Here is a 25,012-nt window from a genome sequence, read left to right on the forward strand (position 1 = left end):
ATGATGTGACTGGAAGTGATTATGCTGAGTGAAATAAGTCAAGCAGAGAGAGTCAAGTATCATATGGTTTCACTTATTTGTGGAGCATAACAAATGACATGGAGGACATTGGGAGATGGAGAGGAGAATGAAGTTGAGGGAAATTGGAAGGGGAGGTGAATTATAAGAGACTATGGACTCTGAAGAACAACCTGAGGGTTTTGAAGGGTGGGTGGGAGGTTGGGGGACCAGGTGGTGGGTAATAGGGAGGGCATGTATTGCATGGAACACTGGGTGTTGTGCAAAAACAATGAATACTGTTATGCTGAAAAAATAAGTAAATAAATTTAATAAAGGGAAAAATATTACAAAATACTGGACAAAATTATATGCATTTCTAGATGGTACAGTCAAATATCTGAAAGCCTAATCTTCAGTTCCAAAATATCTACAAAAATTAAGTATAGGAGTTGTGCCTGTTTTTATAATAACCATTTAAATATACAAGTACCATACATTACTTTTGTGATAGATTAATTGCATTAACGACCACAGTGTTCTCCTTGTATGCATATGCTTTGCAATGTGACTTTGCTTGTTCTCCCAACAAAAGAAGTATCCATAGTCTCCACTGTTTCTTGACTCCTTGAAACCACTCTGCTTGTGTGACTTACTTTCACCAGATCAGTATGGTGAGAAACTGACATTAGCCAGTTGAATTCTAGGCACTGGGAAGTCTTGCACTTTCATTTCTAATTTTTGAATCCAACTTCCTTCATGAGAACAGGCTAACCTCTAAGAGAGTAAGAAACTAACCCCTGCTCACTGTTACCAAACACCCAGAAACCAGGAGGACAAACCAACCAGCAGCTGTTGGCAGATACATGGAAAGAGCCATAGAAACCAAAAGAACCCCTAAACCTAATCTAAATAATTGGCTTTCTGATTCATGAGTTGTTATTTTTGTAATCAATTGAATTTTTAGGTATTTTCTTGATCAACATCAGTACTTAACTGATGTGCCACTCATAAATGTTTCAAAAATATATAATATTCAACAATATTTAATGGGAAATATCTGTATCTATCTATATACACATGTATATAACACCAAATATCTGTTATAATTCCTATTTTATATATAGAGTTATACATTTAAAACAAATACATGACTATAAAAATTTTGTTGTATATAGGATATTTAGCAGGAAATATATGTATACTTCATAGTTTTTATGTGTATAGTATATTCATATTATATGTACCTATATATAAATACATACATACATATACAGTAAGACTTGAAATAACAAAAAGTAATGCTCTGCTTCTTGGTTAGTAAAATCATAAATATTTCAGTTGTTCAATATTCTATAATTTATATGCAGTTGCAGTCAGAATCCTAAAAGGAAATTTTGCTATTGTGCTTTTTGTTGTTCTTCTTTTTCCCCTTTTGAAATAGTCTTTTTTTTTTAACTCATGCCCAAGAATATCCATGAAATATTTTAAAATGAAGACAATATAAATGTCAGCTATTGGGTGGGGTAATCCTGTACTAAACAGTAAAGTTTACAAAATAATCACTGTAATTTAAAAGTTCAAATGTCATGGGAAAATAAAAACAAATCTGTAAAACACATTTAATTATCCATAAATAGATAATGCAAGTATATATGAAAACTATGTAAGAGAAGTAGACTATTCATCAGAATAATGAGAAAAAGGTAGTTTAATAACTAGGACACCATATCTATTCCTCTGTAAAAAAACAAGAAAAAAAATTTTACTCTACTAACTCATGCTATATCCAAATGTAAATCCAGAGAGATTAAATAACTAAAATTTTAAAATAAAAGGATAAAGACACCAGAACAAAATATAAAAAATAAACACACGAAGGTACATTTCACCTTCAGTTTTTAATAATATTGTTGTTCGATGTAGGCTAGTTGACTTCCATACCTAAGGTCTCTACTAAACGCCCATGTTTTCAACAAGAAAACTTCAACTACCTGGTCAAATCTGGAAAACCTTTAATCCCTGCACGAACTATGGGAAATGGTTAGCTCATAATTTCCCAAGTAATAATTTTCTCATTGGTGGTTGCTGGCCTAGTCTGACAGAATCTAACATGCACGCACAGTTTAGGATTGTGCCAGGTATTTAAGACGGCCTCTACGCAAATTCCTGCATTTCTTTCTATGATTAACTTCCTCCTGTCTGGCTGTCTGCCCTACAAATTCCAGTCATCTACATTTCCCCAAAGACCAACTTCTGTATCTCCAGTTGTTGAGAATACCAAGATCTCTTTAAGCGAACCACCGCCTTCCCCAACCTCAGGTAGAAAGCCTGTATCTTCTCAGATCTCTCCTCACTTGTATTCCCTATGAGGGATCATGGCTCCGCGGTGTCCAATTTCTAAAATCATTTATTTGACATACTTTTTTCAGTTTTCTAATTTACTTTAGAAAGAGGGTTTTGGATAATAGGTCAGTGCCCAAATAATAGTTTTATATCTTTGTAGACAGCATATATCAAGAAGTCAATGAATGAATAATAGCTTGCAAAAACTTTGCAACATATATACGTAAAAGAGCTACTATCCATTGTATATAAAGAACTCTTAAATTAAGCAAAAAAAAAAAAAAGGCTAAAGAATCTTACAGAAAAAAATACATATTAGAAAATTCATTAAAGGGAAAACACACATTATTAGGATATAGAAAATACTATATTTCACTTGTGGTAAGGAAAATAAAAATAAAGATTGAGAAAAGCTTTTAAAATCAGATCAGAAAAAAAAACGTGAATAAGAATGAAGACAAACGTTATGCTTTTGAGGATGTAGAAAAAAGATAATTACATATATGGCTGTGGGAATGCATGTTCCAGTAATTTTTTTCAATTAAGAATAATCTGATAGTATGTACTCACATTAAATGTATATATCCTTTCAGTTAATAGTGATAAGTATGTGGGAATCTCTATATTAGAAAAAGTGCCACCAATATGTAAAGCTCTGTGCACAGTAATATTTATTCCAGGAGTTACTACACTGGCAGAGATCTTTGAAAAATCTGAATTTCCACTGTACAGGCTGTAGTTGAAGAGAAGGAAATATATGCATGACATAACAATTATCAGAAGATGTTTAAATGAAGAAATACCCATTCATAATGCTAATTGAGAAAATCAGATCCAAAGGAATGTGTAAACTATGGCAAAAATCACCTTTGTTGTATATAACTTGTGATCTGTTGAAAGATTTGAAGATTTCACAAAGTTGTTGATCTTCATTACATCAGGGGATTATTAATAGAAGTGTGGGTGATGAGGTATTAATTTTCAAAATATGCCTTTATTTGGTTTTACTAGTCACAATGAACTATTTCTGAAAGGTTAAAATCAATAATATGTAAGATTAATAGGATGTTAAATTCTTATGGAAATGAAAAATAAAATATATGGTAACAAGGAAAAACCCAAGTAAACCAAATAGCAATTGAAAATATCTTGCTATGCTGTTCCTTATGTTCCACAAGTAAGTGAAACCATATGATAATTGACTTTCTTGGTGACTAACATAACAAAATAAAAAAAAAAATCTTGCTCTTATAAAGAAAAATTCCTCAAAGATATCCACCTATCTCAGTCTGGCATGTAAATTCCTCTAAGAACATAACAGGAAGTTTCCTCTAAAGGTGTCAAATAAGAAGACTGTATGATCAGGTGGTGAAAGAATAACACTGAACTCGGTCTCTCTCCTTCTAACACTGACTGGAGCACTTGCTAATTAGTTCAACTTCAGAAATGTAACTACTTTGAATGTAGCATTCCCGATTCTTCTGAACAAACACAAAAATTACAAAAGAACAAAGAGAAGAAGAAAATGAGAACAATCTAGGCCTGACCTTTTTAATTCTAAATATATCTGATGCTGAATGAAGAAAATCTTGTAAATTTATAATACTTCAGACATTTGGGTTTAAAAATAAATTACATGTTATAAAAGTCTAACGTTGGTATTATTAATATTTTTCAACATTTTATACTTTTCCAGTTTGGTAATATTTCACTTAGGCAAATAAAATCTATTTAGGATATGGCCTGAAAGTTCATCTTAGCCTCTTCAGTTGGTACATATATAGGAAACAAAGCTGGAAATGTTGAGAAGTAATTAATTTGAAATCAGAAAGTGTATGTAGCATGCACAAATGCAAATAAGTTTAAGAATACAAGTCTAGAAACTTTAACAGTTATACCATAAGCTACTTAATAAGTAATACTGGAGGGTTAATAATATTTTGCTGCCTTGTTTAACAGAAAAGAGATAAAAAATTGAAATTTGATAAATGTCATTCCTCAGCTCCTTCTACTGAGACTCTGTGCTGAGTGTTGAGGACATCCAAGGACAGTTACGAGTGCTTCAGTGGAGCAGAGCTCTCTACCCCAACCCCATCTCAGAAATCTTTTATTAAAGAATAGCCCACTTATTATAAATCATTATTCCTGTTCACGCACTGTTAGCAAGGAAGAATGACAGTTCATTCAAAGTGACACAAAGCTCAGTGATTTCCTAAATCGCAATGAGACAACAGAGGGTTCTTACAGTGAATTCTGGCCAATATTCTTGGACTCAACTCTATCATATAATGAAGTGGGAGCAGACCACCCATTATTACTGAGAAACATTTTTAAGTTGAGGTAAAACTCCATAAGTTAAAAGACCCTTATATTTTCCAAGTTCTCATGAAGATTCTCGTAAGCATAAGAGAACACAAGTTATTTTCCAGTATACTTTAAAAACAATCTTAACATAAGATTCTAGCTACCTATTTCATATTCATCAATATATTACCAATAAAGATGTATCTTCTCAATACACTAAGAATTATTATGCTTGTGTTTTATATGGTTATTAAAATAATCAATTCATATAAATATATATGACATATCAAATAAGTTAGTCATTAATTTTTTTCATATCATGTCATCTAGTATCTGTTTGAGTTCTCTTTCCTTATAGCAAAATCACCCAGGGTGACTGATGACCTTTGTTCATTTAATTCTATGAAAATAGAGTAGCTAAACTTTTGCATTTGTGAACTCTTACAAGATACAAACAATGCTCCTAATCCAAAACCACTTCAATAAGGGGTACACCTTCTTATTACCTTATGTGGATGTATTTTAGTACATACACGTACATATTAAACATATTGAACACATATTTATTGATCAACTACTATATCCCCAAAGTTAAAAATAGGAAGAGATTTCTGCCTTCTTAGACTTTCTTTGCAGTGTAAATCTGGAGTTCAAGAGAGAGAAGTGAGCTATAAATATGAACTTGAATAACATCTGCACATAGATGATATTTAAAGCCACAAGGCTCGAGGAGCTCATAAGGGAAATAAGGTAAAATTTTTTAAAGAGATAATTTCAAGGACTAGGGGAAGAGAGAAAGGAAAGAACTTTCAAGAAGTTTGATAGGAACAATGAATAGGGGAGGTACACTGAGGATTCGTAGTTCTGGAAGGAAAGAGGTCAAGCTTCAGGAGGTAATGAGTGAATGAAATGTACGAAACTGATATGTTGGAGGGGTTGCAGATACTGGTAATGACAGGGTCTAGTTTCTGACCATGCGAGCTAAGAGCTCAAATAATTGGAAGTCCCTATCATTGAAAGACAAGAGCTCAAAAGACAGAGAGGCCAGGCTCTTAAAAAGATTTCCTAAAAAGATTTGTATTTTTGATTACCAAAGAATAAGGTAGGAAGAGTCCTAAAATTAAAGGCAATAAATTAAGAGATATATTTATTGCAAAATGAGGGATATGGCTGGGTTTTTGTATCTGACAACACAACGAGGGAGAGTAGTGATACTGCGCGCTGACAAGTTTTAAAACTCGGGTATCGGTTGGAGGGAAGTGGAAAGTTTGAGAAGTGACAAGGGAGAGCCAGAACCAGAAATCCTTTGCCTCTAAATCTGGGGACCTCAGAGTTGAGAGGGCTGCAGGTGCAGCTGTAGCCCCAGTGGAAAGCCCATGTCACTTTAGAGTAAAAAAGAGAAGGAAACACTCAAAATAAAGGTGAACAACATGTGAGCTTTCACTTGTTAAAGGGGCATGACTTCCAGAGGGCACAAGGGAAGCATTTGGGGTGCTGGGTAGAGATGAAAAAGAGGTCTTCGAGATGTTCTTGGGCTTATGGGGATTGCAGCATAAAGATGACTGGGGTGATGTGGTTGTCTGCAGCTCCTGTGATGACTGACATTCTGAAACATAACAGTATTGGTCTTACAGAACTCAAGGTACACAGTGATAACAAGGCTCTGACTGTTCGGGATAGGCAGGGCAATTTTGATGAGATGCAGTGGTTCACAGGTTCTTCTTAACACCTAACCATGCAGGACATGAGGTGTGGAGGGTATCTCATATCAATCCCTTCACTAAGATTAGCCCTGATCCATGTCCATGAAGGTACATTTATTCTAAGTGTTCATTTTCTTTTTTCACAATGACCCTTTTGATAGAATTCAGAACTTCTGAGGAAGAAAGTCTTACTATAAGTAAGACTTATATATACTTACTATCTTACTATAAGTAAGACTTACTATAAGTAAGACTCTCATGAGCCCCTGATGATGGAGGGTAAATACCTTGGGGAGTAATGAAAAATATACTTTCCTTCTCTCAAATGACAAGACCCAACTATTAAGGCCCATTTCAGTTTTCTGAACATCAGAAGGGAAGAAATATAATTTCTCTTTACTCTTTACTTTGCATCTTGTCACCAATATCATCCTATGTGCCTGCTATCTTTCCCATTAGGGCATGAGGTCTGAATTCAAGGACCAGGGATAATCGTATCTCTATTTGTGCTGTAAATGGAGGAGTAAGCTCTGCTTCTGGAGTTTTGAAGGATCACTCCAACATGACCATGAAAGTTACACTTAGAAAAGAATATGAAATTAAAGGATCTATTATATTCATAGGACTTAGAAAAGGAAGGCACAGCACAACACACAAGAACAATATGGGAGGAGAGCCAACAAAGTGGACTCAACCAAGCAGGTGAGAGCCAAAACAGAGAGTGAGGACTCCAGGATAAGGGTCTTTGTTGAGGGTCAGGATGGAATACACAAGTAAAAGGCATGAGGGGATTTCATTGGCACATCCGGATATTACTAGGTCACAATTAAGGAGGGCAAAGTGTGGAACTTTCGGAAGGGCAGAAGGGACCAGCCGGAACACACTGGTGTGGTGGTCACCTGAAGGGTTGCTCCTAACCTGTTTTGGGGGATGTTAAGGCATCAGGAACATGTGAAGACTTAAAGATTTATAATACAGTATTATTTACCAGAAGGTATGGAATATGATTGGTGTTCAGGAAACATGACTAGCATGAGTGGCAGTAAAATATTCTGGAAACTTGTTTCTTAAATCTGTGTAGTGGATTTGGGTGGAGCCTGAAATTCCACCATTTCTGAAAAGCTACCAGGTGATGCCAATGCCACTTGATCATGGCCACACATGGAGTGGCCAGTTCTAATAGGGTAGACATGTGTAAATAAAGGACTATGATCAATTGCTGTAAGGTTATAAAAATTCTGTTGTTTTATTTCCTTGTTATCAATAGATTTCTCTGTTTCCATAAAAGGGAGCCATTCTTTTTTACTTTTTAGAAATATTTGCCATATTATTTCTTTAAAAGATTTATTTATTTGAGAGAGAGAGCATACACGCAAGCACAAACATGTGAGCAGGGGAAGGGCAGAGGGAGAGGGAGAGGAAGAGAATCTCCAGCAGACTCCCTGCTGAGCACGGAGCCCAATGATGATGATGAAGTGCTCCATCTCATAACCCTGAGATCATGACCTGAGCTGAAACCAGGAACCAGACACTGAACTAACTGAGACACCCAGACACCACAGTTTGTGATACTATTATTTATAAAACTTTGGCCGTGTTGTGCTTCAGGAGAAATTATATATTAGTCCATAGGAAACGGAATTAACAAAGTAAGTCACAACCATATATAAAGAAGAACAGAGTGTAAGTAACTAGAAATCATCTAGAATAAGGTCCTCTTACAATACAGGCACCAAATGTCCATTGTGATCAAGGGTGGGGGGGTCAGATCTTAGGTGAGATGAATACATTTTCATCCCTAGCTCACAGAAGGCAGGACATCAGCTAGGCTAGATATCATAGGTGAGGTTACAGGAGGTGTTAGTTTTCAACATTTCAACAATCCAGTTTCTTGGACATCAAGTTCATTAAATTCATGATATTTATGCTTATAAGGCCATTGACAAAACATTATTCATTGACTACTACAATTGTCATTCTGTTGTTATAATGCTAGACACATTTGCATTTTGGGGAAAGTCTCGTAACACCCTGTGGATCATACTTTAGGAGCATACTGAGGGTATGGCTTGCTGAGAGTAAGGAATTAATTAATTTCTTGGATTTAAGTGTCCCATGATAATTTTGGCACAAATTACAGAGAAGAAATGCCATGACTTCTTTAAAATGTAATGTACATGGTTTTTATTAATGTCCAGAATTCTTTCTGTAGATATATATATACTTGAAAGTTTTGCTTAGGGTTTGTTTGAATATATTATAAAAGAAGAAAAGATTATAAAATAGATTATAAAAGAAGAAAAAGGCATTGACATTTAACGTATATTTATAAAACTTCTCCTGGAACTTATTTTAAAACACTTTATATAAATATTTAAATGTTGAGATACATGAGTGAGAATTACAGCCAAATAGAATCATAATATTAAAACTGTATCTTTGGAAGTGTGTGATTATTTAAACATGATATATCCTTTAGGACCTTAGGATTTTATGTCTTTTGCAATTAAATAGCTTTTTGTTTCCTGAGGTCTCTCTTTCATACACACAATTACACAAACACACACATGTGTATGCGTGTGCACATACACACACATTTATTTAATAGGAATCACAAGGTTTCTGACCCTAATCATTCCCTAGCTTATCAATAAACCTTAGCAAACCACTAGATTTAGATATTCTATTCTAGAAAAACTACAGAAAGTGCTTCCAGTTTAAAGTTTATATCACGTAAGCACTGTCCCATGTATGATATTCCAGACATAAAACTATTTTTTGCTGTCGATTATTTCAGTTATTTTAATTGGTAAACAAGTTAAAAGGCACTTGTTAAATGTCCACTATGCTGATATTGCCATTGATTTACCTAATCTGTTTCTTTCTAAGCAATTAACATAATAAAAAATAAATGCTTAGAATTATAAGAATGAGAGGAGGAATGGCAGATTACATTTGGGTATAACCATATTTGATTTTATATATATATCACTTTGGATAACCACTAAGCATTAATGTTAAACCTCATTTATGTTATCTGTGAGGTTGGCAAAGGCAACACATATCCCAGGATACATAAGAAAAGGTTTCAGTTCTTCAGTGCTAGCTGACATTTCTTCTCTTGCCCTTCATGTTTTTCTCCTTTCATTTCTACCAGATTTGGCTACTATATCACCCAGCCTCTGTTTTCCCACTTACTTCCTACTGCTGTTTGTGATCTGTGCAAGTTGACTAGGAATGTTCTTTTGACAAAGATAAACTACCTACATCTCATACCTAAGAAACTGCCACAGTGTTGTAGCCACCTGAGTAAAAAACACAATTATTCCCCTACAGGTAAAAAAGAAAAAAAAATACTATTCCTATAACACCAGTCCATTCTAGTTCTTCACTGTTGGACAGGTAGAGGTAACGGAAAACTTTCTCACAATCAAGGGACTCCGGGAAATTGGTTTTTATTACTCCTACAATCCTTGTGTCTTTGGAAGAGGTGACATTTTATGTTCTGGCTTAAAACAAGTACACATCTGAAAGTAAATCTTCACAACTTAATATCAATTACACTTTGTTTACTCTGTTACAACACTATTTTAGGCATCTTGCATTTATCATTCTATTTAATTTCTATCAATTTATTTGGAAGCTCCCATTACATGTCTACTTTCACCAGTGTAGAAACTGAAAATATTAGCCTTCACAGAAAAAAAATGCCAAATGGTAAAATAGGTGTAGTTCTATAATATTCAGATAGTTTATCTTACATAAATTTTAACCTGAAATGATAACCTGAAATGATAACCAATATTAATAAGGATTGTTTTCAGATTTTTTCACAAAAATAATGGAAATTGATCTCCAAAATTATCAGTTTATTCACTTAGACTTTTAGTGGTAAAATTATTCCCTGATACATTATCATTAACCATATGTTTGATATGATAAAAAATTAAAAATCAGGGATTTTACTTGATAAAATAAAGTCTATTATTCTGATCCAATTTGGTTAAAGTAATTTAAATTTTTTCTTGGCACATAAGATATGTCCTTATTTACTTTTTATCATTATCTGTTTCTGATAAAAATTGTACCATATCACATCCATTTCGAAAGAGGGCTCACTGGAACTTCCCAATCATGAAAGATTATAAAGAGTTTACTACATTCTGGGTTATGATGAAAAGTTTGAATACGTTTAGTATACATAAAGTATGTATTATGCATACATAAGGTATACATATTATAAATGACTCTATAATGGAACTACTTTTTAAATAAACCATTATTAAAATCTTAAATTTACCATTGTTGTTATACCAGCTAATTTAACATTTAACAGCTGATTGTTCAGGGCCTTAATAGAAGTTCCTATTAATAAATTTTATTTTCTATACATTCTAGTACTAGTGTCCTATACTTCAGAATTTAATGCTATCTTATGGATATGAAATTAGATATAATGACAGACATCATCCCAAAATAATCATGCCAGTGTATTCAATATTGCACTCATAACTAAAAAATATTTTATTTAGTTATAGTTTACAGATTTTAAAATGTCTTATGAATGAGATACTATTCCATAATACTTTTTATCTTTCACTTTTAGGAATGGAAATGTCTCTAATTTGCAGTGTCATTTTTTTTTTTTATAGTTTCTTTGATGTTCTGGTCTGTAAATGAATTTTGGCTTGTAAAAGCCTGAATTTCCCTATAACATCAGATTAGTCCAAGTTGTTGCTCTGAAAATACACAAGGGTGGGATAATGAGAAGTGATTAACAACAATATTTTACTTTTGTCATTTTTTTCTGATTGTAATTATCTTAGTTTAAGAATAGATTGCCTTTTTTTTGCTGTAATCTGTTTACTATATTTTCTTTATCATCAAATTCATCAGTGATCCTTTTCTTCTTTATTTTGAAAGAACCGCAGCTTTGATGTTCAGTATAATTAATTCAGTTTTCCATAGTAAATACTTTATTTGACCCTCATTTTTAAAATCTTAGTCTCGACTTCTCTATTATTTTTGTTTAAGTTTCATAGAGAAGATATTATTTATATTATTCTATCAAATACCTTTTTAAACATTTCTTATATCCACCTCCCTCACACACACACACACAAATCATTTCTGATCTGATTTTCCTAAAATATGCATAATGACCTTCCGTTTTCTTTGCTCTGTAATACTCCCCCCACCTTCTGGTTACTTGTTCTAGGATCCGATGACCTTAGTTTATAATAGGTGTTCATAAAGAGATGGTGTATGCACCATGCCCACTCATGGCCTTGTGGGTGTTGACAAAATCCTTGTATGAACAAAAGGGCAGCCAGCTGTGCACAGTCACTCTTCCAACCTTCTGTATGTACTACAGAGTTAACAATGTAGATTAATAAACATGTTAGAGTCAAACAGTTGTTTGTCCTTGTACTGAAATATGAATCTTGGCTCATTCCTGATCACCATACACTAAGTCATACTTCCTGACTTACATCTTCATTAGAACACATTACTTATTAGGAATACATTACTATATTGAAATGCACCTGGTCAATTTTTTTCCTATGCCCTTATCTTCAGTACAACACACACATGTGCACACACACAGAGTTTTCTTAGAGTTGAAGTTGCATACTTACAGTTGAAGATAGATTTAATATTGATACGAACACACAAATCATTCTCTACTGATTTCATAAATCACTACCAAAATGTCAGAGAGAATGGATTGAGTTTTCTGTGTAGTTTAGATCTTGGGTCTATACAAGAAAGCAGTCAGTGGGGAAGGACAAACACTACTTTAAACTCTTTAACTTTTTTTTTTTAAAGTAAGATATGCATAGAGCATCATGTGGGAAATGAACTCAAGACCCTAAGAACAATGGGGCACCGGTGTGGCTCAGTGGGTTAAGCATCAGTGTCGGCTCAGGTCATGATCCCAGGGTCCTGGGATCAAGCCCCATGTCAGGCTCCTTGTTCAGCCCAGAGCCTGCTCCTCCCTTTCCCTCTGCCTCCTCTCCCCACTGCTTGTGCTCTCTCTCTCTCTCTTTTTCTGTCAAATGAATACATAAAATCTTAAAAACCAAACCAAACCAAACCAAAACAAACAAACAAACAAAAAATCTGAGACCAAGATCTGAGCTGAGATCAAGAGCTGGATGCTTAACTGACTGAGTGACCCAGGCACCCTTACGCTAAACTCTTAGATTGAGCAGCTTGCTGTTTTAGGTTTCCTCTACTTTCTCTCTCTCTCTTCAATTTTTCAATTTTTCTCTAAACTCATATGTTTTAAAAAAAAATCTAGTGATAATTTGGAAGTCATGACAATTAACCAGACATTGCTTTCAACAAAGTTAGCTTTAGAAAAACATTTCTAATAATAGAGCCACATCATAAAGTAAGGAATATTAGGATAACATACATTTCAAACATTCTTTGAAATACAAATAGATATGTGTACAAAAATATATACATTGCCACTCCCCCCCCCCCTCCCCCGGACTTTTTCCTCTTCAAAATGCATAGCATGGTGGATGACAATATAAAAGTGGCATTGAATTTATGACATTATTTCGGGTTACAGAGACTAAAATTACAATTCAAAGCACCACGTCGGTAAGGATTTCAGCAGAGGAGCAATGAGAACACTGTTTCATGTCCAGTTTTCCCACATGTGTTCAAGAAGGCAGGAAGGACAAAGAGGAATTATGAGCAAATTTTTCTCTTCTTCTACTGTTTTTATCTAAAACAAAACAGTAAATAAGATTCTTTACACGAAGCTTTCTTTTAAATAGCATTTGTTAGAACTGCATCATATGTTCACCCATAAATGAAGAAGGCTCTGGATAATTGAACATGACAGCTAGGGGTGGTTGCCATTTGAAAGCTGTAGTTCCATCCAGCTTCCTATTTCAACAGTGAATGGTTATATGCAAAAACTATTTCCTGTTGAGCTTGTTCTGTCTCTGCCATTTTTTTCATGATTAAGTAATTTTAGCATATTTTTCTTCTTGGTCGCTTTCTTTTAGGCATAGGAAAATCCTTTTACAGTACAAAAAATAAATGACATGATAGAAAAGTTCAGATATTGGATATAACAGATGAGGGCAATTGAAGGAGAATAATTCAAGGGAATTCTTCATATACTTAAAAACAAATCTCACAAGCAGATGCTGAATTTAACAGACCTACAGTTTAAACTTTAGTAGAGACATAATTTTTCCATTTTCATAAATTGGGGATTAATATATGGACAGTGCAATACATAATGTTGGGTTCCAAAATGTTAATATTGTTCTAAATAGGATATTTGTTTTCTTTTTAAACTACTATCACATCCTTAATTTTTTGGAATTTCTGACTTACTAGGTATCATGTTTAGACTCAAAACAAATGGCTCCTACTCCTAGAGCTAACTGTCTAACCTCATACTGGTATGAATCAGTTCAAGAAGCAAGACTTGAGAATACTTATAAAAAGACACTTGATTTGTGGAACATATTGGTCAGCTGTTTCAAGAGCACTATCAAATCAACACCCTGTAGACCTTAACGTACATAATATGTCAATTATATCTCAATAAAAGAGAAAAATACCCTGATAACCAATAGTCATAGAAATGTCTCTCTTTCTCCAGTAATTTGTAAATATCTTCAAAAGAAATTGGCCTATGTATTACTTATTGCCAATTTCATTTGGCATTTATAGTAGGTGTATGTCCTTTCAACTTCACTTGAGTAGTGCTCACTTAGTAAAATATCTTATGGTAGAAAATGTATTAGTACTGATCTACTGGAACTTTTATTTCTTTAAAAACTATCAATATATATCTGACTGGGATTCCTGCTTATTTCATGAGATGCCTATCACATAATGGGGGTACAATAAATATTTTTATAGTCTTAGGAAAAGAATATACTCCCCATAGCTATTATGTTCAAATAATTCAGTTTTTCTTCCCAGGCTAATAATGTCAATAAAGAATAAAAAGATGCCAGAGGGGTAAGGCATATCCTCAAAGAAAGAAGATTATCAACATGACAATTACATAGCTTCACAAATAATAGATAACTTGGAATCTCACAGTTTGTGAATATCTGTTTAACTTGTAAAATCGTTTTCTTGTAAAGTTGTGTTTTATTGGAGTTTCATGATTTATGTCCTTTTCTGAACTCTTTCTTTATAGTTTTAACACCTTCAGAATAATAAGTTTGGCTGGTTGTCAGAAAAAAAAATGTCCAATAAAAAATTTTGTAGAGAGGGCATGTAACTATAACTCACTGATTCTGTTAAAGTTCTAAATGTTCAAAGATTATTATGTATGTAATATAAATCTACAAGACCTATCTGCTTATGATTAAAAAATAGGTCCACATAACCTACAAAATTACCAAAAAAGTCTTGTCATATCTTATGGTGTTCATCATGAAATACCTCAGAGGACTTCCAAGTTGTCTCACATTTGAATATGAATCATATGTCTATTAATGTCAGTTGTCACCAGGAAGGTTGGATTATCATAAGGGAGAATTCTGAAACAAAACCCCTTTATTTTCAGGTGGCTCAACTTCCCAGTCTCTATTGCTTCTATTAGATCTTCACTTTGCATGTTTTGCTGCATACTGTGTGGAAATGATGGGCATTTCTTAAGAAAGAGAATATCCCATTATAATCATTTTTTTCTGGGCCATGATCTTCATTTACCATGGTCCCAAAAGGATAAGCTTTTGTGTTACACCCTAGTAGCCCAATACTGCTTGTTTCCTGACAAACTCATCTAATGACACTCATCAATCTAACTAATGTGAGTCTATCGTAATTCTCCTAGGTCTTGGTGATTCCTTAATAAGCCTTTGTCAATTTTACATTCTGGCAGATTTTCTCATGAAAAAAGTAAAATCCAGAGCAGTATATATATCCAGTGAGAATTTTTGTAGACACACACACACACACACACACACATTATCCTGAAAGTCATAGATGGGAGTAGGTAAGATAGGTTCCTAGCATCAGCCATTGAAGAACTGTAAGTCCCTTGGAATTTTAGGCCTCAGGGTTAATCTTTTACCTGACTCATCCCTTCTTCTGGGAGGTATAGTTAATCTCAGTGGATCTATTTGTTTGTAGTCATTTAACTTCAATTATGGGGACTCCATTTATCAGAAATATTTAAATAACTTGATTTTTTTTTAGTATTTAAAGTGGTCATATTTCTCAATTGTGGTAATGAAGGGAAACTATTAATTTTGCTATTACAGAGTTACTCAGTTTCAAGATCAACGATTAGTCTGTTATATGTTAACCACAATGAGATACCACCTTACACCAGTCAGAATGGCTAAAATTAACACCAGTCAGAATGGCTAAAATTAACAAGTCAGGAAATGACAGATGTTGGTGAGGATGTGGAGAAAGGGGAACCCTCCTACACTGTTGGTAGGAATGCAAGCTGGTGCAACCACTCTGGAAAACAGCATGGAGGTTCCTCAAAAAGTTGAAAATAGAGCTACCCTATGACCCAGCAATTGCACTACTGGGTATCTACCCCAAAGATATAAATTTAGTGATCCAAAGGGACACGGGCACCTGAATGTTTATAGCAGCAATGTCCACAATAGCCAAACTATGGAAAGAGCCCAGATGTCCACCAACAGATGAATGGATAAAGAAGAAGTGGTATATATATATATATTTCACATATATATATATATATATATGAATACTATGCAGCCATCAAAAGAAATGAAATCTTGTCATTTGCAATAATGTAGATGGAACTAGAGGGTGTTATGCTTAGTGAAATAAGTCGATTGGAGAAAGACAACTATCATATGATCTCCCTGATATGAGGAAGTGGAGATGCAACGTGGGGGGTTTGCGGGGTAGGAAAAGAAAAAATGAAAGAAGATGGGATCGGGAGGGAGACAAACCATAAGAGACTCTTCATCTCACGAAACAATCTGAGGGTTGCCGGGGGAGGGGGGGGACAGAGAGGATGGTGGGGTTATGGACATTGGGGAGGGTATGTGCTATGGTGAGTACTGTGAAGTGTGTAAACCTGGCGATTCACAGACCTGTACTCCTGGGGCTAATAATACATTATATGTTTATAAAAAATTTTAAAAATTATTTTAAAAAATTATTTACCTTTAATACAAACATATAAATACAAAGTCTTGCTGGTTTCTTTACAATTTGTCTTTCTCTCTTTTTTTAAAGAGAGAGAAATCACATACACAGTCAGGTGGAGGGTAAAGAGAGAAGGACAGACTCCCAAGTAGACTCTGTGTGGAGCATGGAACCCAATGTGGGGCTCTATCTCAGGACCCAGAGATCATAAGCCAAAATCAAGAGTCCGATGCTTCACCAACTGAGCTAAGCAGGCACTTCTTTCTTCTCTTCTTCTCTTCCAAACATAGATTCTATCTCAGGTCTTAAAACTGGCGTATATGCCATATGCTGTGATCTAGCTTCTACCTTCCTTTCTCTGTTCATTAGGGTTCCTTCATCGATCTACTAAAACCTTTCTGGTTTAATTATTCCTTTGGTTATTTTGCTTACACAACACGCGGAAGGCCATGGACCCTGTTGTTGAGGTATTTTTACTATATGGCCTAATCAGCTCAACCTTGGTCACTTTCACTGTACCAGTACTCTTGGACCTTCTTTATCCTACTCCAAAATATGCAAGAAATCTCTGATTCTATTTACACCACCTCTAGGCTATAAGTCAGAAAAGGCTGACTCTGTTGACTCTTCAGTCCATCCATCCAGACACCTTTTGCATCAATAGCCTCAAAAAATGCACTTGAATTTCCCCAAATTATGTCTTGAAAATGAGAAAGAAGCACCCCAGCATTAGAATGCCCTTCACATTTATTTGACCACTTTTCTTTCCCTTCCAGCCTAACCAGGTTTAGTATTATTCCAATAAGGAAGAGAGAGTGGCATAGAAAAAATGTGGGCTTATCTCTAGCATATCAATTCATAGTCTTTCTTGTAGCCCTTGGAAAATAAAGTTTATAAAAAAAGAACACAGTCAGTGTCTGGTTCTTCATATTCTCTTTTAATTCTAAACTTCTTGATTGGAAGTTGAATGTATAGTTTGTTGTTACTGATCTATCTGATTGTTAACTTTAAGACAGAACTTCTTCAATGGCAGTAATATCTATAAAATTCATTTAAAATCAAAAGTTCTATAAATATTTGATGCGTTTACCATGTTTAAAGGAGGTAAAACATTTATCTTTTCTATAGCTCAAAGTACAAAATAAATATCTAGGATTCCATACTTCTACAAATAAAAGATTGAATAAATAATAAATTGAGGATGAGACAAGGTAAGTCATGCAGAATAACTCTATTATTTATATAGGTATTCCACTACCCCTCAAGGCTGTAGGACAGAATTCCCCACCTCTTAAGTGTGGGCTGCACACAGTGGTCAAAGCAGACAATGTAGAAAGAGGGAAAAAAGAATATATTTTCAGCAGGGAAACCTGACAAACACTACCTTAGTCAGATGATCAAAGTAAATGTCAACAGCAGTAAGTCAAGTTGCTGGTATGCACCCTTGAAATGTAATGAAAATAACAACTTTTTCTGTGGTCTTAATCTCCAAAACATATAAGCCCTATCAAATTATGAGAAAAATATCAAACCCTACCTGATAATCCTCAAAACTGAAGGTCATCAAAAACGAACATATTTGGGGGATGATTAAAGAAAGGGCATTCAGAAGGACTGTGAATAATTTGACCTATTGGAGAAATTTCAAGTAATTCAGTATAGTATTCAGTAAATAACATAATGTGAAAAAAATATATAGTTTATATTAGTTTGGAGGGGACAAAAGAGTGATCTTTTATATACCATGTCAAGGAGTTTCCGTATGGAGCTTTCTCACAGTTCTTTTTTTTTTTTTTTAAGATTTTAATTATTTATTTGACAGAGATCACAAGTAGGCAGACAGGCAGGAAGAGAGAGATGGGGGGGGTGAGGAAGCAGGCTTCCTGTTGAGCAGAGAGCCTGATGTGGGCTCAATCCCAGGACCCCAGGACTATGACCTGAGCTGAAGGCAGAGGCTTTAACCCACTGAGCCACCCAGGCACCCCTCACAGTTCTTATGCTACATTGTATGGTGTTGTAATTTATGGATTAGAAAATACAGCAGAAGGAGCAGACTAAAGCAAATTGATTAACAGATGATAAATAAATGCAGTAAAATGGAATTGTCTGGTTTTTCCTTTTCCTTAAAATGTTTATACATGAGTTTGAGTAAACATGTTTATTCCTTCATTATAGAATACTTTGTATCTTTCTCAAATGGTATCTCATTTGAAGTCTTTTCTTCTTGATCCTCTTTCTAAATTTTTTGGACAAGGACTATTACATCTCCCCCTTATTCTCACCCACTGCCACTTAAAACTAAGCATAAAATTAATATATTTTTATTGATCAGTGACCCATGTAACAACAGACGAGCTTTAGGGCAATAGATTTCTACACATATGTAAGCTGATTTTTTTTTTTTTTTTGGTAATTTGTATTGTTTACCTGTCATAAACAGTTATCGCTATTTTTAAATTACTCTGAATTGAAAGTAGTCTTCATTTTCAAATGCTAAAACTAAAATCAATGGTAAAATACCTAAACTTTCATTACTATTACAGTAAAATGACAAATAACAAATGGCAAATTGTATATTGTAAATAAAACTTTCTTGGTCCTTTTTATCCATACAACATATATCAAAATCTTAGTGTTTTAAGGTTGCATATTATTACTTATTGAACCAAGTTTTAAGGCAATTAGCTTGACAAAAGACATTACAGTTGATCTGAACTTACAGCATTATGTGTCCATACATTTTTAAATAGGTGATAGACCATTAGTCTATGAGAAAGAGATCTTTGTTTTATTTTCAAATTAGGCTATAGCTATGTCTGTGGGCAAGACATTTAATCTCTATGTTCAAATAACACATTTATAAGGGAAAAGGTTTAAACTAGATGACTTTTCGATTTTCTTTTTATTTTAATATTCAATGAAATGTTCAATGTAGAGGAAAAGGAATCATTTTGGTCACTGTCATAAGAGATTAGTGATCTTCTGATATATTCTTGGCCAATTTTTAATACATGTTATTTTAAAGCTATATTTAATCATTATCCAGCTTTACCTGATGGATTAAATATAAATATTGAAATTACATTTCTTTTAGTATCTGAATCCAATGGCAATCTAATTTTCCAACTTGTCTCAAGTTCATTATCAATATACCTGACCAAGACAATGAGTTATTCCATGATGGAAAAAACTAAGTATATTTAACAAATTTAAGCTTTTATTTGCCTGCATACCTGCTTGCCTGCCTTCCTTCCTTCCTTCTTTCTTTTTTTTCTGTACAAAATGTTCTCCAGAAGTTACTGCTTAGCTCTTATGGAAGATATGATGTTAACTGAAATATAGATGCAGATTTGGTAAGAAAATAACAAAAGAGAATTATAAATAGCTAAGAAAATAAAATAGCTTCCTTAACTATAGGGAGAAGAGTTTTCACTGTAGATTTCATTTCATTAAAAACAAATTAAACCTAGTTTTCTTTCCAGGCTGGGTGAAACAAAGCAGTGACACCTACTTCTGGAAGTCTTAGGAAACAGGACTGCGGAGCTAGTATGGATTAATACTGATGCTTCCAAAAAAATAGTAAAAACCCTGCATGTTCAAGAGAAGTTGAGAGTGGAAGGAGAATGACAAAAGAATCTCTTTCTCTCACTCTTTCCTCACCTGCTTATCACAAGATACTCTACAGAACTAGCTGCCACCGACTGCCTGTTCCAAATATCCAGCCACAGAATGCCGGGTAAAGATGAAGTAGAGGAATTTATAAACTGATCAGTAATAAGCAGTACATTAAACCCGTTCCATCTAATCTTAAACCAAATATGGAGCAATTTTCATGGTGATGAATGAGTTTTCTGTCTACCCAGTTTCCAGTTTATCATTGACAAAAAGTGTATCACACTGTGGGGAACCGTCTTCCTCACACTGAGTCCAGAGTTCCTTGCAGAATTGACGAGGATTCTAATCCTAGCTCCAAACACGGGGCCATGAGTGAGTCCTCAGTCAATAGCATATCCTTACTGCCCTAATTCACAGACTGCTATGTGATCCGGTTTGGAACACATACTCTCAAGCTCACTATTTCACTGAAATTTTGGTAAATCCAAATCTCTCTTCTGTAGGTTTTGCTGGAAAAAGAAACTGTAGGTTGGAGCTTCTGTAGCCGAAGTCCTTTAAGGAGTGGTAATTGCCTCCCTGAGTGAAGAATATACATAAGGAAAGAGACCAGCTATGCTTGAACTTCTCAATTAAAAAAAAAAAAAAAAAAGAAAGAAAAAGAAAGAAAATAAGTTCCTTTTCATTTAAGTCACTTCAGGTAGGGTAGTTCTGTTACTTTACAAATAAAATCTCCTCACTAGCACTCTTCAGATAATTGATATTTATAAAATCATAGTTCTGTCCTTATAGTATATTATCTTCATCTAACTGCTCTTGCTTTGGTTTTGTTAATTGTGGTCAAATGTGAAAAATTTCCAAGGGCCCCTTATGATACACTGTTATCAGGGAATACAAAAGAATGTCCACGAGTACATACTATTTGGTCACTGAGAGATTTTTAAGTATTTTTAAACTCATTTGGCCTAGATATGCTAGTAAAATATTTATTAACTTACATAATTTTAAGATAATTATAAATATCTATTAAAATTGGTAAATATATTGGTTTGCTCCTGAATTTGTTTTATTGCATTTAATCTAATCCAAAATTTAACATTGTATTTGAAGGAGCATTCTGAATTCAGTTATTCATTTCTGAAATATATGAACTTGTTTAGTAAGATTTCACTCTTAAGGGGAAGAATACTACAGGAGAAAAATGCATATTATATAGCTGGTGAAGTATTAATATAAGTACACAGTCTTCAGAGAAAAAAAAACCCCAATTGATTTTTCCTGCCTTGCAAAATAACACTTTTATTATAATGGAGCATAAGCTGAACTACAGCTAATTATATAAAAACCTCCAGCTATAGAATTATATAAAAACCTTTATTTAACATTGAACCTGAAATAGTATTTGAATCCTGCCAAGACAGAATTTTACCCGTATTTTAACTGCTGTAGCTTTTTCAGTTTCAAAGAAAACACATCTTCTGCAACCCCCATTATGGTTTCTTCCTTGGGATTCGAGAGAAACTGATATACTAATGGAAGGAATAGTTATAAGTCGTTACCGAGTAGCCCAAGGCAAAAAGAGCCAGTTCTAGATAAATTCCTATTATCTACACTCTCCAAAAGTAAGTAGGAAGGCAAAAGATTATTCATGCTATTTGTTTCAAGGAGATTAAGGAGGCAAAGCTGAGGATGTGGAGGTCCTTGATGCAGTTTCAAAAGGTCTTTGAATCATGTCAATAAGCTTGAAATACCAAGAAAAAGGGAACATAAGTAAGCATTAAGACAACCAGAAACCAAAAATGTAGGCACTATCATAATATGCTTTCCTCATATACTATCTGTTAATCTCAGGTATCCTATACCAGGAACACCCTAGTTTCTTGCTAAAAACCCAGATTTGTCGTGTAAGGTGGATCAAGGAACTCAGGATCTCTGAGGTTGGAGGCATGTGAGCATTGTCATGTTTGGACCATGAGGAAATTCTCACTCCACTGATTTAGAGTTTAGAGGTGACTAAATCAGCTGCTTTGCCCCAATTTTGTACAAACTTTACATTCAACTCCTAGACAGTCCACTCTCTCACAAGCTACTGCTCATGATCTGCCTTTTAGCAACCAAATTTAGGGGATGCCTGGGTGGCTCAGCAGGTTAAAGCCTCTGCAGCTCAGTGGGTTAAACCTTCTGCCTTTGGCTGGGGTCATGGGATTGAGCCCTGCATTGGGCTCTCTGCTTGGAAGGGAGTCTGCTTTCTCCTCTCTCTCTGCCTGTCTCTCTGTCTACTTGTGATCTCTGTCAAATAAATAAATAAATAAATCTTAAAAAAAAAAGAAACCATATTTAGTATTTTGTATATCAACTGATGAAAGTTAAACATCATTACATCATGATGTTACCTATTACCTAAAGAGTTCTGCTCCAATACTATCAACATCGCCGTTGTTGAATGTATTAAAATATATTCAATATGTATTTGAATACTGATTTGCATTTCTCCCTTATTTAGTAAGACAGAAGACAGAAGTAAAAAAATACTTGAAAGAAAATAGTGTATTTGAAAAAAGATAAAGAGAGTGACACTTTAACGTCATTTTGAACGTTGTATTATGTTGAAAAATAAAATCAATGATCAAAATGCATGCTAGAAATATATCTTTATTATCTATGTCTAACAGGCAGATATGTTTGGTAATTTCATAAAGCATTTGGTTCTTGATATTGAAAAATCTTGGGGATTTTTTCTTTTGTTTCGTTTTGTTTTTTTAGTTTTGGACATTTTATGTCTTATCTCAGCTACTTTTTTCTTCACAGGCATATTATGTAAGAAAGTGAGGAGTCATGTGTATATTTAATATTGAGAAAATGCATTCAGTTACATATCCATTGGATAAACATTTATGAAAAAGCTGTTTTAGTTTCAGAAGAGATAGAAACTGTAGTAACAAACCAGAAAAAGGACCCTGTACACATAGGACTTTCATTCTGGTTAGTAAATGGATTGCAATTTCTTGAATCCATATCTACTGGTAAGCTTATGAATTATTTTGTTTTGTATTACTATAAACAGTACGTCTAAGATCACCATTTAAGCTAAATCTTTCCACTAGGATTTTCTAAAAGTGGACTTGCCAGGGATGAACATTTTTGTGGCATTTGAAATGCACTGTGCAGAGACCTGTTTGCTTCCCATCTCCTGGAGAGATATTACATGCTTTTTAGTGTGAAGTCTGAGGCTTTCAACCATTTGGTTTCAACTAGTCAGCAGCATTTCCAGTCTTATAACCCACTAAGACTGTACTCACTCATACAGCTAAAATTCAGTTATCATAAACCCATTTGGTTATTGTGATTCAACTGCATATTTCTGCCTCTCATTTAAAACATGTCGGGGTTTCTGATGCCATTGTAAGATACTTCTTCTATGAAACCAGCCCACGTCTGTATTGCCTTAGATTATACTTTTGCTCTCCTCTTTGCATTTCTGTGGTATTTATTATTTATTTATTCATTCTGTGGTATTTACTATTTATTATTCATGTCTCTAATACACACTTTGGATGAACATCCATGAAATAAAAATGTCTGAGTCTCTATCTTCATTCTTGGCATTATGTCTGTAAGGTGGTCCGGGGCAGAGTTTGTTTCAGTCATGTTTGCATGTACCAAAAGGCCTTGCTCAAAAAAGCAATATGTATCTGATGATGTATATTGTACTGAACATCTCATAAGATAAGTGTAGCTTCTACTTTATTGAGTATGGTTTAGGTGCTTGTAATATATGCATCAAGATTTTTTACGTTTCTACAAAATAACATGAATTTCAATAGCGAAGAGCAAAAAGGAGTATTAAGGTTTTTTGCACATTTGAGGCCTCTGTGCACCTAAGCATCAGAGAGCTAATAACATTTCCTAGCAAGTCTGACTCTCTATTGAATTCTAGACACCTTGACTGAGCTTTGAGCCAGTATTTAAATTAGTGAGATCTTTAGGTATCAATCTTTATTTCTTATTCACCCAATATGTCCTTGGGTCTAACACATTTTAAAAATTTTTACTTAACTACGTACTTATTTTTTTTTAAAGATTTTATTTATTTATTTGACAGAGAGAAATTACAAGTAGACAGAGAGGCAGGCAGAGAGAGAGAGAGGGAAGCAGGCTCACTGCTGAGCAGAGAGCCCGATGCGGGACTCGATCCCAGGACCCTGAGATCATGACCTGAGCCGAAGGTAGCGGCTTAACCCACTGAGCCACCCAGGTGCCCCCGTACTTATTTTTTTAAGTGTTCTTTATACCCAATGTGGGGTTCGAACTCACGATCTCAAGATCAAGAGTCAGATGCTGTACTGATTGAGCCAGCCAGGCACCCCAGCTCTAATACATTTTAAATGCTCAATAAATATAAATGATTTCATAGAATTTTATATGACTGTATTAAAAATTTAATAGTTCAGAATTCATTGAAATCATCAGAACTTTGAAAGTCTATAGTAATATCATTGTGTATGCAACAAACTATATTTTATATGATACTTTAATCTCTCAAGATTGTACAGAGTTGGAATTCCCTGTTCTAAACATATTATACTATGACACAATAAACAGAGTTAGTCTTTTGTAAGAAATAAGTGCTTTTAAATATTTGTTTAAATGTCAGTGAGATTTGCAGTCAGGTCTACTACAGTGATTCAGAAAAGCCAATATGAAATTATTATGGAATATGAAACCAATTACCTGAATGGAACTGGTTTGCAACTTTTTAATATGACTTCTTTTATGGTTTTCCCATTATGCTTCTTTTTAAAACTGGAATTTAACTAAATACAACTTTCCCATTTGATAGGCTAAGTAGTCAGAAAGTAAATGCAAAGCAGACACCCTCTACCATTATTTTTAGTAAGTTATATATGTGAATGGTCCACATA

General features: G+C 34.2%; 1 pseudogene; it reads right to left on the reverse strand.

The window, feature by feature from the left end:
• The window catches only part of LOC123939227, a 156,639-nt pseudogene that overhangs the window by 119,668 nt on the left and 11,959 nt on the right, over positions 1-25,012 (reverse strand).

The sequence above is a fragment of the Meles meles genome, chromosome 3 (assembly GCF_922984935.1).
Source record: "Meles meles chromosome 3, mMelMel3.1 paternal haplotype, whole genome shotgun sequence".
Lineage (NCBI taxonomy): Eukaryota > Metazoa > Chordata > Mammalia > Carnivora > Mustelidae > Meles > Meles meles.